At 44.4% G+C, this 17,497-nt stretch overlaps 1 non-coding gene across 1 annotated transcript; it reads left to right on the top strand.

The window, feature by feature from the left end:
• Positions 1 to 17,123: 17,123 nt before the first annotated feature.
• On the top strand, positions 17,124 to 17,198 carry TRNAP-UGG (transfer RNA proline (anticodon UGG)). Its single transcript has one exon. It is a non-coding gene; the product is annotated as a tRNA-Pro (tRNA).
• The last annotated feature ends 299 nt before the right edge of the window (positions 17,199 to 17,497 follow it).

Below are 17,497 nucleotides of genomic sequence, written 5' to 3'. Positions count from 1 at the left end.
TGTGTCACACAGTGGCAAAAATAAAAATTATATATACCGTACATACACACACACACACACACACACTGTGGCTAATAGCCACTGATGGACCTCTGCTCCATATTTTTATCTAACCCCCTCTTGAAGGTGGCTATGCTTGTGGCCGCCACCACCTCCTGTGGCAGTGAATTCCACATGTTAATCACCCTTTGGTGTGACCACTGGTGGTGTTCTATTATTGTCGTTTTTTTTAGCCTGTCTTGCAACAGATTTTCTCTGGGTACCATTCTGGCTTTAACTGTTTTGTTACTTCAGCAGGTAGATACTTTCATTCCAAAAAGGTTCATTGTAGATCCCTCAAATTATAATCTCTGTCTAATTTGCTGCTATTCACAGGTCTTACCACCTGCATTAATCCACAAGTCTTACTGCTTGCATTAGCTGTACTTATTGCTTAGTTTCTTATACATCTAGACTCTAAGTAGCCCTTCCTGGCAGGATAGCTAAACCCCACCCTGTCCATCTATATGTAACGCTTGAGGAAGTCTGTTTCAAGGTATCTGAAGAAGTGTGTGCGCGCACGAAAGCTTATACCCAGAATTAAACTTGTTGGTCTTAAAGGTGCCACTGGACTTGAAGTTTGTCCTGTTGCTTCAGACCAACACAGCTACCCACCAGTGTTCCCTCTAAGCTGAGTTAGTGTGAGCTAGTTCACAATTTTTAAGCCTCTGGCTCACGCATTTTTTGTCTCAGCTCAGGAAAAATGGCCCCAGAGCAAACTAATTTATGCAGCTGGAGAAGAGCACATTTTAGTCTTTCTCCTCCTCCCTTCTGCTGGATAAGACCACATTTATTCGTTCTCCTCTTCCCTTCTTTTCAGTAGCTTTACTATCTAACATTCTACCTGGTCCACAACTTGAATATAATTTTCGATAGACCCTTTACACATAATTAATTTGTGAATCTTTTTTGTTTCATCTTTTGATCATTCCAGAAGCAGACTTTTCTTGTGCTAACTTTAGTGTGATCTTTTTCTCACAAAAGGCTATTGTAATGTTCTTCCTCTTTCTCTTGTCTGGATGGGTTAATTTCTATTCTCTGTGACACAGCTTGCCTTATCTTTGCTGGCCACCATGTTGACCAGGCTTCACCCTGTTATTCTACATACTTTAATGGCTTTACTAATCTTTTAAACTTGCTCTTCTTTTAAATCTTTTTATGATCTTACCTCTGCTTATCTTCTATTCTTTCCATCTCCCCCCCATTCTCTTAGTTCCTCCTTTTTAAATGTTAGTTTAGCTCATATGCTTTGCTCTATTTCCTGTCTATATCGCTTTTTTTATTGCTGCTCCTTATTTCTAGAATGAATACCCTTTTGATATTAATCTGGCTTCTTCCCTGGGTATTAAAAACCTCTCCTCTTTATTCAATGACACTTACAGCTTTTTCTTGCCACTCAGCATTTTTTTTTTTAGCCTTCCCTTTTCTTCTGTTCCTTTCCCACATGTTTAATCCCCTAATAAGTGAGTTGCAGGCTGGGGCTAGCATTACCTTTTCCCCATTCCTTTCTTAGAGTGTTGTAGGCTTTTAGCAGCACAATACCAAGAAGAGCTACATCGTTCTAAGTCTGTTGATGCCAACTGATTTAGAAGAGAGTGATTCCGTTTAGGATTGCACTGCAAATTGCTGAACTCATTTTAAATATTACTATTAAAATTACAATAATAAGTATTGCAATAAGTATGTCAGCATAATATTTCTCCAAATATTGATGGAATCTATCCACTCCACAAGAGAAAAGGACCTCCTTTTTTCTAGAAAGAGCCAGTTGGTGTAGTGGTTAAGTGTGCGGACTCTTATCTGGGAGAACCGGGTTTGATTCCCCACTCCTCCACTTGCACCTGCTAGCATGGCCTTGGGTCAGCCATAGCTCTGGCAGAGGTTGGCCTTGGGCGTTTTCGCACTGACCTTAATCGGCAGCGACGCCCCTCTTCAGCGCGCAGGATCTGCCCGGATTTCGCACCAATTGCCGCGGAGCACCCAGAAGAGCCGGAAAGTCCCACGGCTTTTGCGGTGCAAATGGAAACCGCCAAAAACCAGTTTCCATTTGCACTGCAAAAGCCACGGGACTTTTCAGCTCTTCCGGGTGCTCCGCGGCAATTGGTGCGAAATCCGGGCAGATCCTGCGCGCTGAAGAGGGGCGTCGCTGCCGATTAAGGTCAGTGCGAAAACGCCCCTTGAAAGGGCAGCTGCTGTGAGAACCCTCTCCAGCCCCACCCACCTCATAGGGTGTCTGTTGTGGGGGAGGAAGGTAAAGGAGATTGTGAGCCGCTCTGAGACTCTTCGGAGTGGAGGGCGGGATATAAATCCAAAAAAATATCTTCTAGAAAGACTTATGAAAATATTGAGCAATTAAAACTCACTGCTGGTATCAAATTGATAAGGCAGAAGTGGCATTGTAGTGATCAGTCTTGTTTTTAACTGGCCTGAGGAAAACAATATAGGCTGCAGTCCATGTATACACTTACTTATTGCAATATATATAATTTATTTGTTTACAACATTTGTATGCCTCCTTTCTTGCCTCACAAGATCCACCAAAGGAGCTAACAATGTAACACATAATAAAACTACATATTAAAAACATTAAAACCACCCCCCCTCCAAAAAAAAAAAAAACCCCACATGGGCAGAACAATCCTGAGCCATGCCAGCGGTGAGGTGGCTGGCTACTGCACAGCTGTGGTGCTGCCAGGGGGGGCACAGAGTTATGCAACCTCTGGCAGTGGCAAAGCTGTTCACCAGCATCTCTTGCCTCCTCTTGGTGGAACTGATATGGACGGCCCTTGGCCTGGAGAATGGGACCCTCTGCTGTCACCACTGACTTCTTCATGGTAGGACCTTAGGGACCATTTTCAGTAGGAACATGTACAGAAGAAGAATTGCAGATTTATACCCCGCCCTTCTCTCTGAATCAGAGACTCAGAGCGGCTTACAGTCTCCTATATCTTCTCCCCCCACAACAGACACCCTGTGAGGTGGGTGGGGCTGAGAGGGCTCTCACAGCAGCTGCCCTTTCAAGGACAACCTCTGCCAGAACTAAGGCTGACCCAAGACCATTCCAGCAGGTGCAAGTGGAGGAGTGGGGAATCAAACCCGGTTCTCCCAGATAAGAGTCCACACATTTAACCACTACACCAAACTGGCTCTCTCAGGTATGCATCTGGTAGCAAAAACATCCCAATGGTCATGGAGACAGTGTGGGACCTCTCCTCCACTTTGCCCAGATGGAGAATGACAGAGCTGCTAGTGGGCCACCCATGATAGATGAAGCCCAGCATGGGGCTTCAGGGTGCCACCAGCCTGTATGGCTTTCCCTGCTCCCATGAAGGCCACTCTCCCAGCACATGGCACCAATCTGAAGTCCTCAGACTTGACAGGGTGGCCTGCTTGCTACACCAAAGCAAACACAGCCTCTGGACTTAATTGGCCAGGATCAGGGCTCAGTCAGGTCTGCACCCATATGACTGTGGCCAACGTTGGAACCATGTAGGCTTCTGGCATCCAGAGGGGTTACTGCTATGGAGTCAATTTGTACCTGGGACTACTAAGCCCCCAAGGCTGTGTCCAACAGGTCAAAGAATAATAGAATTACAGAATCATTGGGATGGAAGGGACCTCCAGGGTCATCTACGTCAACCTCCTCAGCCTTTCTGTTTTTAACATTGCTTTGAATCTCCTGTACTTGTTACCTGCCCTGATCCTTGCAATGCAGGAGAGGACTGGCTAAAAGTCTAACAAAACAAACAAACAGAGGGAGGGAGGGAGGACAATGCCTACAGAGCTACGAACTTCCATCAGGTGGGACCACTGTGATATGTAATTTCTGCAAGCACAACAGAGGTGGGATTGTGGAAGAGACTGCACATCTGTACAGATGACCAATTCCTCCATGGTCCAGGCATCTAGCATCCACCTGATGGTGGATGGATCCTCCTTGTTCTTTGGGCTCTGGGCTCCAGGATGGTTTTGGGTGGCTGGGACCTGGATTGGCACACGTACTGGCAGCATTTACCCTCATGGTAGTAGTCAACCAGGGAAGCTGTCAAGTAGGCTGACTGTGGTCTGAAAGCGATGGTATTCCCAGTAATAATGTATGGCTGTGAGAGCTGGACCATAAGGAAGGCCGAGCACAGAAGAATAGATGCTTTTGAGCTGTGGCGCTGGAGAAGAATCTTGAGAGTCTCTTGGACTGCAAGAAGATCAAATCAGTCAGTCCTAAGGGAAATCAACCCTGACTGTTCCCTGGAAGGTCAGATGCTGAAGCTGAAGATCATATACTTTGGCCACCAAATGCAAAGGGAGCACTCATTGGAGAAGATCCTGATGCTGGGAAAGACAGAAGGCAAAAGAAGAAGGGGATGGCAAAAGAGGAGATGGCTGGACAGCGTTACTGATGTAACAAACACAAATTTGAGCAGACTTCGGAGGATGGTGGAAGACAGGAGGGCCTGGCGTGACTTTGTCTATGGGGTCACAAAGAGTCGGACTTGACTGTGTGACTGAACAACAACAACCCTAAAGCCAACAGCATTGTTAGCACAACAGTTCATGCATGGGTCCAGAGACCGCTGCCAGGATTGATTCATTAGTAAACACCCATGGCATTTGTGTCTGTGCTCTATGCTGTGGCAGTACATCTCCCCTGGCCCCCCAACTGATTTGAGACAGTTCATGTGGTGGCCCTGCAACTTTTGGGTGTGCAGGATGTGCTGTGGGCTTGGGGGGGGGATATTGGCCTGTTGTGTAGCCTTTCCTCCCACCCATTTGTGTCCGCTGCTGTGGCACCATTATTTTCAGGATGGGCCCTCTGCTGGAATTTGGTCTGTAAGGATCATCTGGCTTCTGTGTCACCTGCCATGCACTCCCACCTCCCATAGTCAACAACAAACACATCTGGGACAGACACAATGGATGAGCTTTATTGGAGGGAGCCTAGTACAACAGCATGGTAAGGCTGGGATTGCAGCATTGACATCTGGACCCCCGCTCTGTTAGTTGATACTAAGGATGCCTCCTTAATGGGAGTCTGTAGGGAAGGGCCAGGAGGCTGGATGAGTCCATGTGCTCTTGAGGCCCTGCTTCTGTGCAAGGAGAGTACATGATGCGGTTTTGGCTCCGTGGATGAAGTGACAGCTCTCCCTGTTGGATTGGCACCCACATGTGGGGCAAACTCATACTGAAGTAGCTGCTGACGTTCCTTGTTGACAGCTTGTAGGGCATTTGGCAGTCATGGATGCCCCATCTGGTACTCAGTCTGCTCTTTCTTAGCCAGCCCACCATGGCCTCCAATCCCTCAAATAATCTACGCTCGATCCAGTGTCCTGACAGAAACTGACAGAAGTATCTGGAGACACAGTCTGTCAGCAGCAACAGGGCATTCTGTACCTGCAAGGGAAGGGTTAAGGGATCGGATCTGGGCATCAGATAGGGACACTTGGGTTGGAGGGGATTCCCACCCACTGACTCATTTTGTGCATGGGGTGCTGCCAATGGGAGGGGCATGCAGGCCACCTTTTGGCCCCTCCCCCAGCAGCTGCCTTGTGTGGCCCCTGACACACCGAACTACATGGTCCATAGGGTCCATGTCCATCTGGGGGAGCGCTGCTGGCCCCCAGCTGATGGGTTCAGGAGCAACAGACCCTGTGTCCAATGTGGCTCAATGTCAGACCTCTTCAGGCCTGGGCATCACCATAAGTTGTTACCCACAGAGTGTAATGCTCTTTCAAGGATAAAGCGGAGGAAGCGATCCTGTAGATATGTCTGTTCCAGATTGCTCAAGGCCTTGAATCTGACTTGGTACTCAACCAGAAGCCAGTGTAGCTGGCACAGCACAGGTTGGATATGTGCTGTCTGTGGCTTTCCCATCACGCCTTGTGCTGCTGCATTCTGGACCTATTGGAGCTTCTGGGTCAGGCCCGGGTAGGTTAGCATAAAAGTGAGTTATAGTAGTCTAGTCTGCAGCTGACCGTTGCATGGATTACTGCGGCTAGGTTTGAGCGGGACTGGAGGGGAGTCAATTGCTAGGCTTGGCAGAGATGGTAGAATGCCACCTTGGCAATATGTGCGACCTGGGCCTCCATAGAATGCGTAACTATCAAACTCTTCATGGACTGCACCGGTGTAAGGGGCACCCCCGTCAAGAGTTGATAATCTGAGCTCCAGCTCCAGCCCTGATCCCCTTAGCCACAGAACCTCTGTCTTTGATGGGTTCAACTTCAGTCTGCTCTTTCTTAGCCAGCCTACCATGGCCTTCAATCCCTCAGCCAAGGATTGCAGGACAGTGGCCAACTGGTCACCCAATGGCAAGTATAGCTGGGTGTCATCTGCATACTGATGACACCTAAGCCCATAACTCCATACTAGCCAGGCAAGGGAGTACATATAGATGTTGAACAACATAAGGGAAAGGAGTGCCCCTTGAGGAACCCCACACTCTAGGGGGTATCTATTTGACACATCCTTCCCTTGTGCCACCCTCTGAGAGCCAGTTTGGTGTAGTGGTTAAGTGTGCGGACTCTTATCTGGGAGAACCGGGTTTGATTCCCCACTTGCCCCTGCTAGCATGGCCTTGGGTCAGCCATAGCTCTGGCAGAGGTTGTCCTTGAAAGGGCAGCTGCTGTGAGAGCCCTCTCCAGCCCCACCCACCTCACAGGGTGTCTGTTGTGGGGGAGGAAGGGAAAGGAGATTGTGAGCCGCTCTGAGACTCTTCGGAGTGGAGGGTGGGATATAAATCCAATATCTTCATCTACCTCACAAGGCGTCTGTTGTGGGGGAGGAAGGGAAAGGAGATTGTGAGCCGCTCTGAGACTCTTCGGAGTGGAGGGCGGGATATAAATCCAATATCTTCATCTACCTCACAGGGTGTCTGTTGTGGGGGAGGAAGGGAAAGGAGATTGTGAGCCGCTCTGAGACTCTTTGGAGTGGAGGGCGGGATATAAATCCAGTATCTTCATCTACCTCACAGGGTGTCTGTTGTGGGGGAGGAAGGGAAAGGAGATTGTGAGCCGCTCTGAGACTCTTCGGAGTGGAGGGCGGGATATAAATCCAATATCTTCATCTACCTCACAGGGTGTCTGTTTTGGGGGAGGAAGGTAAAGGAGATTGTGAGCCGCTCTGAGACTTTTCGGAGTGGAGGGCGGGATATAAATCCAATATCTTCTTCTTCTTCTCTGTCCCCAACCGTGGAGAAAGGAGGAAAGCCATTGTAAGGCAACCCCACATATGCCCATTTTGGCAAGGAGGTGAGCCAAAAGATTGTAATCAACTGTGTCAAATGCTGCCGTTAGATCTGGTAACAACAGAAATGCCAACCCGCCTCGATCCAGCTGTTTATGGAGATTCTGTTAAGGTGACAAGTACAGTCTCCACCCGTGGCCAGAATGGAACAGATCTAGTGCCAATGTGTCCTCCATGAAGCTCTGAAGTTGCTTGGCTACCACTGTCTCAATTACCTTGCCCAGAAATGGCAAATTAGAGACTTGACTGGATCAGAGGGATGTAGACATCTGAACTTCCTATCTGCACAAATAAGCTAAACAGTATGTCAGTACAATGTAGTGGTTAAAATGTTGGACTAGGATCTAGGAGACCAGGTTCAAATCCCCACTTTGCCATGGAATTTCATTGGGTGACCCTAAGCCAGATATATACTCTTTGCCTAACCTACTTCACAGTTGCAAGGATAAAATGGAAGAGATGAGAATGATGTAAGCTGTTTTGGATCCCCATTGTGAAGAAAGATGAGGTATAAATAAAGGAAAAACAATAAAATAAAAAACATAAACCAACACCTGTGGAAATATGTATTGGTGCATTTCGATATCACACAAAACCCCCCACTTTTTATTGGAAAATTTCAATTATCAGTAAGAAAGGAAAGTTATACTGGTGGCATTTGCTTGTATGTGAAGTTTGATGGTATGACAAGAATCTTTTGCTTCAGTATTACTGAGTGCAATTTGGCTATACAATGGAAGAGATCAGATCTGGTTAAACATTCTCTATAGCTACACACGTATAACCTGAAGGCATTTCATTAACTTGTACATGATTTTAATCAGTAGTGAAATATTTTTCCGTGCTTTAAGATAGTGATGAGAGATGTAGATGCTGTTGCACCAGTTGGGAACAGTGATCACAGTGCTATTCAGTTCTGCCTTTACATCAATTGAAAGTTAAACCTAAAGTCCAAAACTGCAACACATGATTTCAAAAGAAGGAATGTTACAAAAATGCGGGGAATCATTACAAGGAAGCAGAAAGGGAAATACTAGAGTCAAATCCCTAGAGGATGCTTCTGCAAAGGGAAGTCCTATCTCATCAACCTTTGTAGTTCTTTGATAAAGTGAACAAGCATGAAGATAACAGTAGCCTGGTAGATATTATAGACTTTGACTTTCAAAAGGCTTTTGGCAAGGTCCCTCACCAAAGACTCCTGAGTACACTTAACTGTTATGGGATAAGATGACAGGTTCTCTCATGGATAAAAAATTGTTTAAATGACAGGAAGCAAAGAGGAGGAATAAATAGACAGTTCTCACAATGAAGGGAAGTCAGCAGTGGGGTCCCACAAAATTCAGTGTTGGGGCCAGTACTATTTAATTTGTTCATAAATAATCTGACACAAAATTATTCAGGATGGTAGAAACCAAAGATGACTGTGAAGAGCTCCAGAAGGATCTCCACAAATTGGATGAGTGGGTAACAATGTGGCAGATGTTGATAAGTGTAAGGTGATGAACACCGGAACAAAAAATCTCAACTTTGAGTACACGATAATGGGGTCTAAACTTGTTGAGACTGAGAGAGAATGAGATCTTTAGGTCATAGTGGATAGCTCAATGAAAGTGTCAACCCAGTGTGCTGCAGCAGTGAAAAAACTCTATATCAGAGATTACTAAGATTGAAAATAAAGCTGCCAATATTATAATGTCTCTATATAGATCTATGGGGGAGGGATGACAGCATGGTATGATCTGGTCACATCAGATCTCAGAAGCTAAGCAAAGTCAATACTTGGTTGGGAAACCACCTAGGAAGACTCTGCAGAGGAAGGCAACGGCAAACCGCTTCTGCTTCTCACTTGCCTTGAAAGCACCTTGCTGGGCAGCAACTTGACAACACTTGACACACAGAGAGAGAACAATGGTGCAGCCTCATTTGGAATAATGTGAGAAGTTCTGGTTACTGTGTCTCAAAAAGGATATCACCAAGCTGGAAGACGTACAGAAGATGGCAACCAAAGTTATTTGAGGGCCCTTTTCTATGACAAAAGGCTGAAGATTTTGAGACTTTTTAGAAAAGAGGCACCAAAGGGAGTACATGATTGTGTGTGTGTGTGTGTTCAGTGTCATCAATTCGCTTCTGAATTATGGTGACCCAATGAATTAATGTTTTCCAAAATGTACTTTCATTAGCAGCCATTCTCATGACTTGCAAATTGTAGCTTCTTTTATTGCGTCAATCCATCTCATGTTGGGTCTTCCTCTTTTCCTACTGCCTTCAGCTTTTCCTAGTGTTATTGTCTTTTCCAGTTACTCTTGTCTTCTCACAATGTGACCAAAGTATGATAGCCTCAGTTTAGCCATTTTAGCTTCTAGGGAGAGTTCAGGCTTGATTTGGTCTAGGACCCACTTATTTGTCTTTTTGGCTGTCCACAGTAGCCATAACATTCTCATGCAACACCACATTTCATAGGAATCTACTTCCTTCCTGTCAGCTTTCTTCATTATCAAACTTTCACACATAAATATAGTAACGGGAAATACTATGCCATGAATTAACTTGATCTTGGTCACCACCAGCAACACATCCTTACACTTAACGATCTTTTCTAGCTCCTTCATGGCTGCCCTCCGCAGTTTCAATCTCCTTCTGACTTCTTGGGTACAGTCTCCCTTTTGGTTGATGATGGAGCCAAGGAATAGAAAATATTGAATAATATCAATTTCTTCATCATAAACCTTCAAGTTGTGTAATTCTTCAGTAGCCATTACTTTCGTCTTCTTGATCCTGAAATATAGTGTCCAGATCACGCAAAGTTATGGTATCACTTTACTCTGCTCTAGTTAGACCTCACGTAGAGTATTGGTCGTTTTCGCACTCACCTTCCGCCGGCGCGACCCCCCTCTTCACCGCGCAGGATCTGCGCGGATTTCGCACTAAACGCTGCGGAGCAGCCAGAAAAGCCGGAAGCTCCCGTCGCAAAAGCCGCGCAAATGCCAAACTGCTTTTTGGCGGTTTCATCCTGCGCGGTGAAGAGGGGGGTTGCGCCGGCGGAAGGTGAGTGCGAAAACGACCATTGTGTTTAGTTTTGGGCATCACAACTTATAGACAAGCTGGAATGTGTACAGAGAAGGGCAACAAAGATGGTGAGGGGTCTGGAGACCGTCCTACAAGGAAAGGCTGAAAGAGTTGGGTATGCTTAGCCTGGGAGGAGATGACTGAGAAGTGATATGATCACCGTCTTCACTTAAAGGCTATCATATAGAGCAGGGGTGGCCAATGGTAGCTCTCCAGATGTTTTTTGCCTACAACTCCCATCAGCCCCAGTCAGCATGGCCAATGGCTGGGGCTGATGGGAGTTGTAGGCAAAAAAACATCTGGAGAGCTACTGTTGGCCGCCCCTGATATAGAGGATGGTACAGATTTGTTTTCTATGGCCTCAGAAAGTTGGACAAGAACCAATGGGTTGAAATTAAACCAGAAGAATTTTTGACTAAACATTAGGAAGAACTTTCTGACAGAATGGTTCCTCAGTGGAACCGGCTTCCTTGGGAGGTGGTGGGCTCTCCTTCTTTGGAGGTTTTTAAACAGTCTAGATGGTTATCTGACAGCAATGCTGATTCTGTGAATTTAGGCAGAATTTAGGGGGGAAGGTATGAATTTAGGGGGGAGGTATTTGTGAGTTTCCTACATTGTGAAGGGAGCTGGACTAGATTACCCTGGAGGTCCCTTCCAACTCTATGATTCTATGACGTTCAGTTGTAATCCTGCTTTGGCACTTTCTGCTTTAACTTTCATCATTAGCCATTTCAGGTCGTTACTATTTTCTGCCAGTAATCTGGGATGTCATCTGCATATCTCAAATGTATTGTTCCTTTCACCAATCTTCACCTTCATCTAAATCTAATTAAGCTTTTCTTATGTTGTGTTCTGCATACAGATAGGGAGACAAAATGCATCTTTGTCTGACACCTTTGTCAATTGGAAACCATTCTATTTCTCCACATTTTTGTCCTAACAGTGGCCTCTCGTCCAGAGTATCGATTGCATGTCAAAAAAATCAAATGCTATGGCACAACTATTTCCTTTAAAGCCAACTATAGCTTTTCATGATTCACACAGTCAAAAGCTTTGCTGTTACCTGTGAAACACAAACTGATTTTCTTCTTAAATTCTCTCATATGCACCAGTAACCAACATAAATTAGCAATATGATCTCTAGTGTCTCTTCTTTTTCTGAATCCAGCTTGAAAAGATCTTATTCCATATACGGTAACAATCTTTGCTGTAAGATTTTGAACATCACTATACTTGTGTGAGAAATTAATGCAATGGTCTAACAGTTGCTGAAGTCTTTGACGTCGCCTTTTCTGGAATTGGGATGTAAATTTAGTGCTTTCAGTCTGTGAGCCATTGTTTTCTTTTCCATATTTACACAATCTTGTTAAGATTTTGATGGACTCAATTTCTGGGGCATGGAATAGCTGTATTGATATTCCCATCTACTCATGATTATTTGTTTCTCCAAATTGCTCTTAATGGAGCTGCCACTTCACTTTCTAAAACTGTACGTTCTTCAAAATTTGCTTATTGGAAAGAATGTCATCCTTTCATCTCTTTTGTATAGTTATTCAGTCGATTATTCTCATGTTTTCTTTATTTTGTCCTGTTCAGTTAATGTATTTCCCTGTTGATCTCTCAGCATGCCTACCATGACTTAAATTTCCCTTTGATTCTTTGGATCTTGTGGAACAGATCTCTTGTTCTTCCTTTTTTGTTATTTTGTTTTGTTGTACTAGTTATCTTTGTCTCTACATGTGAGTTGTTGGAATGCTGCATTTAGGCTTTTGATTCTGTTTCTGTCACCCTTTTACCTTTGTTTCTTGGCTATCTTTAGTGAGTTTCATCTATCATCCATCAAGGCTTTTCTTTTCTTTTGACCACAGGAATAGTCTTTGCACATTCTTTCTTGATAATATATCTCGTTTCAACCCATGGTTCATTTGGTTCACATTCACTTGAACGCAGTAATGCAATCCTGTTGTTTACATTATTTTTAAACTCTTTAGGAATGTTGCTTCGATTGTATTTTGGCATTATGACTGTTTTGGTGTTTTTCATCAGCTTTATTATAATTTTTGATATTAACAACTCATGAACCGTACCATAGTCGGTTCCCGGTCCTGTTTTAGCAGAGAGCATAGAGCTTCTCCATCTTCTGCTTCCAAAGATGTAATCTATTTGATTTCTATATTGGCTGTTCAGTGATGTCCACACATATACAAGCATATGTTTTGTTGCCTGAAGCAGTGGTAGTTGTTTGTAAAATTATGCATGGAGTAAAGACAGCTGAGAAAGAGAGCCTTTTCTTCTTCACCCAGAACAGTAAACTTTGTGTGTGTGTGTGTGTGTATATATATATATACATGGAACAACAAACATAGAAAAAGGTAGGATAAGATAGAAATGCTAAACTTTGAGGGCATCAAATGACACTAATGGCCAGTAGATTCAAGATGGACTAAAGGAAATTCTTTTTCACAAAGAGTGATTAAAATGTCACAAAGAGTGATTAAAATGTCACAAAGAGTGATTAAAATGTGGAATTTGCTGCCAGATAATGTAGTAATAGGCATTACTACATTACTTTTACTAGTTTTACTACATTACTAGTAATAGGTTACTTTTACTACATTACTAGTAATAGGCATTACTACATTACTCAGGCACAGACAGCCTTAAAAGGGGACTAGATAGATACAAGGAGGATAGATCTACCTGTGGCTAGTAACCACTAACCATGGGGATTAAAAGGAACCTCCACAATCAAAGTTAGTAAGCCTCTGAATACCAGCACCAGGAGGTAACATCAGGGGAAGACCTTGGCCTCTATGCCCTATTGTTGGACCTCTCACCCTGTATGTAACCTGTGAGACTAAATGCTGGACTAGATGGACCTCTGGTCTGATCTGGCAAGGCCTATTTTCTAATGTTCTTGGGGCAGTGGGGGGGGGGGAGAAGTAAACTAAAAAAAAATCACTAGGATAAGAAAAGCCTCTCACTATTATTAAAAGTACTCATTCTCTTAAAAAATAAAGGGTTAAACAAAAATTTAATGATCTTGATAAAATTACAAAAGATAATTAAAGATTGTGTTTGTTTTTTTTTAACGAAAGGACTCTGAGAATCTGAGGAACTTATACGTACAAAAGTATATTAAACAAGACAAACTACCAATACCTTGCAATTAATACTAGGGAAATACTAGCAATCTGTTGGGGTTTTTTTTTGAAAAGCTAAGCAGTTTGGGGGAGATGACAAAAAGCTGATTGTTGGGTTTGTATTCACACAGAATTGTTCATCTAGGTTTCTGCTGAGAGAGAGAAGGAGGAACACAGTGAAATAAACTGAGAATAAGAAGAAAAAAAAACAGAGCTGATTGTATTGCCCCTTTCAGGGTTAATGGGAAGGGATGAAGTTATGGGAGCCTCGATGGGGGATGGGGATGGTGGAGGGGGTGGGGAGAAGTGAAGCAAGGCCTGAGAAAATCTCATCACTACTCTTCTCTGTTCAGAGGCAGGAATGGAGAATGTGAAGCTTTTTATAGCTGGGAAGGGTGATGAGAAAAACCTAGAAAGAATAAGCTTACTTAGGTTTTTTGCCCTCTTTCTCAGGGTTAATAGGAATGCTGGGTAACTGAGAGGTAGAAATTGAATCTGCAGAAAACAAGTCTTTAGAATCATTGCTGGTTTTTGCCCCTGTTTTCCAGATAGCTTAATTGGAGGATGTGAAGCTCTGGTAGAGATCCAGAGTTAGGATTTGTGGATTCTCGTGCAAAGCACTACGCTCACAGCTAGATTCTGAATTTTCCTTATCAGGAAAGAGACTCAATACATCATTCCATGTGGGTGGGGAATAACATACCCAGCAGAAAGAGGTAGTGGGGGAAAATAGTTCCTCTGGAGAAGCAGGGCATTTAAGACTCCACAACTGTGTGATATTAGGAGGTGTTCTGACATAATATGATCTCTTCAAAAGAAGGATTCTGTGTAATTGTATTATTCCGTTAAGGCAAAGGCAGACTTTTTGAATATTATTGGGGTGCAGGGAAAAAAATGTGAGCTCATAATTTCTCTTCTACAGAATTGATAAAAATAAGAATGCATTGTAAATGAGCAACTAGTCTTCCCAATTAACCACATTGTGACTCTACTATGAAAAATATATCTAGAGAATGTTAACAGCAATATATTTGACAGCAGGGGTCCCCAACACAGTGCCTGTGGACACCACGGCACTTGCTGACACCTACCAAGTGTTTTAGAAACTGGGTGGGGCCAGGTGGGGCTTTTGCCCAGCAAGGCTCCTGATTGGCCATTGGAGATTTGATTGGCTGTAAAAAATAAACAAACACCACCAATGCTGTGACAGTAGCTGCCACCAAAGCACAAGATGCTCCACTACTCCAGCTACCACTTTGTCAGGTTTCCTAACCTGCTCACTGGCTCAAAAAGGTTGGAGATCCCCGCTCTGCGGTTTAGCTATCTAGAGACCAATCCTTTCAAAGGACCCTACATCTCTCTGGATGACAAGGAAAGCAGCCACTTTCTTCCAAGCCAAAATATCAGCAAAGGGTTTGAACAGCACAATAAACTTTGGCAGGGCCTTCCCTTTATTATACACTTAAGTGTATAAACTTTTTATGCCCAAAGATGCAAGGTTCAGGGGTGCCTAAAATGAAGGACACTGCCAAAGTCTCTGTTGTAGTCTAAAGTGGGGAGACAGACTTTGAAAGCCTTTTAGCGTGGCCTTCAGTGGTGTGGGAGCCTGTCAGTGAGTGGTGTCAGAGTCAGCCTGGATTCAACTGAAAATACTGCTGCTGTTAGAAATGTATTTGCTGCTGCTGCTGCTTTGGGTTCTGTGGCTTTTGCCTTCCAAGATATCCACCAGTGGTTCCTCTGAAGTAAACCGCTCCAACCCGCATTTGTACTACATCAGAATTAGTGTCTAGAACAATCTATTCCAAATCAAACTCCTCAGGTAGATTTGTGTCTGGATCTACATGTGCTCTGACTCATGGAAGTTTAAACTTTGTTAGCCTTTAAGGGGCCACTGGACTCCTGGTTTACTCTGTATTTGAAAGGATGCCACTAACCTGTTTTGAGCGATTCCTGCACACTTCTTTTATATTTCTCAATACAAATACATTTTACCAACTCTCCAGAACTCCTGTTAAAATCCCCTCTTAACCATCACACCTCTTCTACATTTCTTCTTCTTCTCTCTGCTTCATCCCAGTCCTCTTCTCAGTCCAGTGGAACAATATTATTTTCCCTGGAGAAAATGGCTGTTTTAGAGGGTGGACTCTATGGCATTATACTCAAACCCTGCTCTCCACAGGCTCCACCTCCAAAATATCCAGGTATTTCCCAACCCAGAGCTGGCAAACCTATTTTTTTAAATCTGTGTCCTGTTCAGATGTGTGCAGTGGAATTAGGAATGTCAAACATTAAAGCACATTTTTGTGACATAAAACAGAAGTCCGGCACCACCTATACCTCTAATGCCATCCGGAGCTGTTATATCCTTTTGAAATCCATTGCAAGGCTGAACAGGTTTATTTCTGAGATGGAGGGATCCTGAACAGGTTTATTTCTGAGATAGAGGGATGCCAGCCTCCAGGTAGGACCTGGGGATCCCCTGGAATTACAGCTCATCTCCAAAATACAGAGATCAATTCCCCTGGGGAAAATTGATGCTTTGGTGGGTGGACTCTATGGCATTGTACCCCAATGAGGTCTGTGTCCTCCACAGGCTCCATCCTGAGATATTTAGGAGATTCTGAACCTGGGGATAGCAACCCTACCCCCCATTTCCACCTTGAGCAGGGAAACCAGGTAATCCTGAGAGCAACGTTCTCAGGATCATTGCCAGAGATCTCCTATAGCTACGACTCTCCAAAGATTTCATGGGTGCAAGGTATTTAACAGAACATCTGTGAGCAGCTCTGATGAATATTTGCATTGCTGTAGGTGATTCTACAGGGTCATTTCCCCTTTCAAAGATGCGGCTCTCCCAAGACCTCTTATGAAGTGATGGGTTCACTTGTGTGGGTTAACTGTATTTATGTACAGGAGGGACAGTGGCTCAGTGGTAGAGCATCTGCTTGGGAAGCAGCAGGTCCCAGGTTCAATCCCCGGCATCTCCAAAAAAGGGTCCAGGCAAATAGGTGTGGAAAACTTCAGCTTGAGACCCTGGAGAGCCGCTGCCAGTCTGAGAAGACAATACTGACTTTGATGGACCGAGGGTCTGATTCAGTATAAGGCAGCTTCATATGTAGGAGGGATGGTGGCTCAGTGGTAGAGCATCTGCTCGGGAAGCAGAAGGTCCCAGGTTCAATCCCTGGCATCTCCAAAAAAGGGTCCAGGCAAATAGGTGTGAAAAACCTCAGCTGGAGACCCTGGAGAGCCGCTGCCAGTCTGAGAAGACAATACTGACTTTGATGGACCAAGGGTCTGATTCAGTAGAAGGCAGCTTCATATGTAGGAGGGATGGTGGCTCAGTGGTAGAGCATCTGCTTGGGAAGCAGAAGGTCCCAGGTTCAATCCCTGGCATCTCCAAAAAAGGGTCCAGGCAAATAGGTGTGAAAAACCTCAGCTTGAGACCCTGGAGAGCCGCTGCCAGTCTGAGAAGACAATACTGACTTTGATGGACCAAAGGTCTGATTCAGTATAAGGCAGCTTCATATGTTCATTCCCCTCAGCCCGAGACCCTGGAGAGCCGCTGCCAGTCTGAGAAGAAAATACTGACTTTGATGGACCGAGGGCCTGATTCAGTATAAGGCAGCTTCATATGTAGGAGGGATGGTGGCTCAGTGGTAGAGCATCTGCTTTGGAAGCAGAAGGTCCCACGTTCAATCCCTGGCATCTCCAAAAAAGGGTCCAGGCAAGCAGGCGTGAAAAACCTCAGCTTGAGACCCTGGAGAGCCGCTGCCAGTCTGAGAAGACAATACTGACTTTGATGGATCAAAGGTCTGATTCAGTAGAAAGCAGCTTCATATGTTCATATATATGTTCATAAGTAAGTGCATATTGTATGATTCCAAACGGGTTAGTTTGTAGCAGCAAAAGCGAAGCAGGAGTTCAGTGGCCTTTTAAAGAGGAGTACATGTCAAGTTTTCCAGGGTCCACTGAATTCCTGTGTGTGTGTGTGTGTGTATATATGTCTATAA

Source organism: Heteronotia binoei, chromosome 17 (genome assembly GCF_032191835.1).
Source record: "Heteronotia binoei isolate CCM8104 ecotype False Entrance Well chromosome 17, APGP_CSIRO_Hbin_v1, whole genome shotgun sequence".
NCBI lineage: Eukaryota > Metazoa > Chordata > Lepidosauria > Squamata > Gekkonidae > Heteronotia > Heteronotia binoei.
The sequence above is the reverse complement of the archived record's forward strand: the minus strand, read 5'-3'. Positions and strand labels throughout refer to the sequence as shown.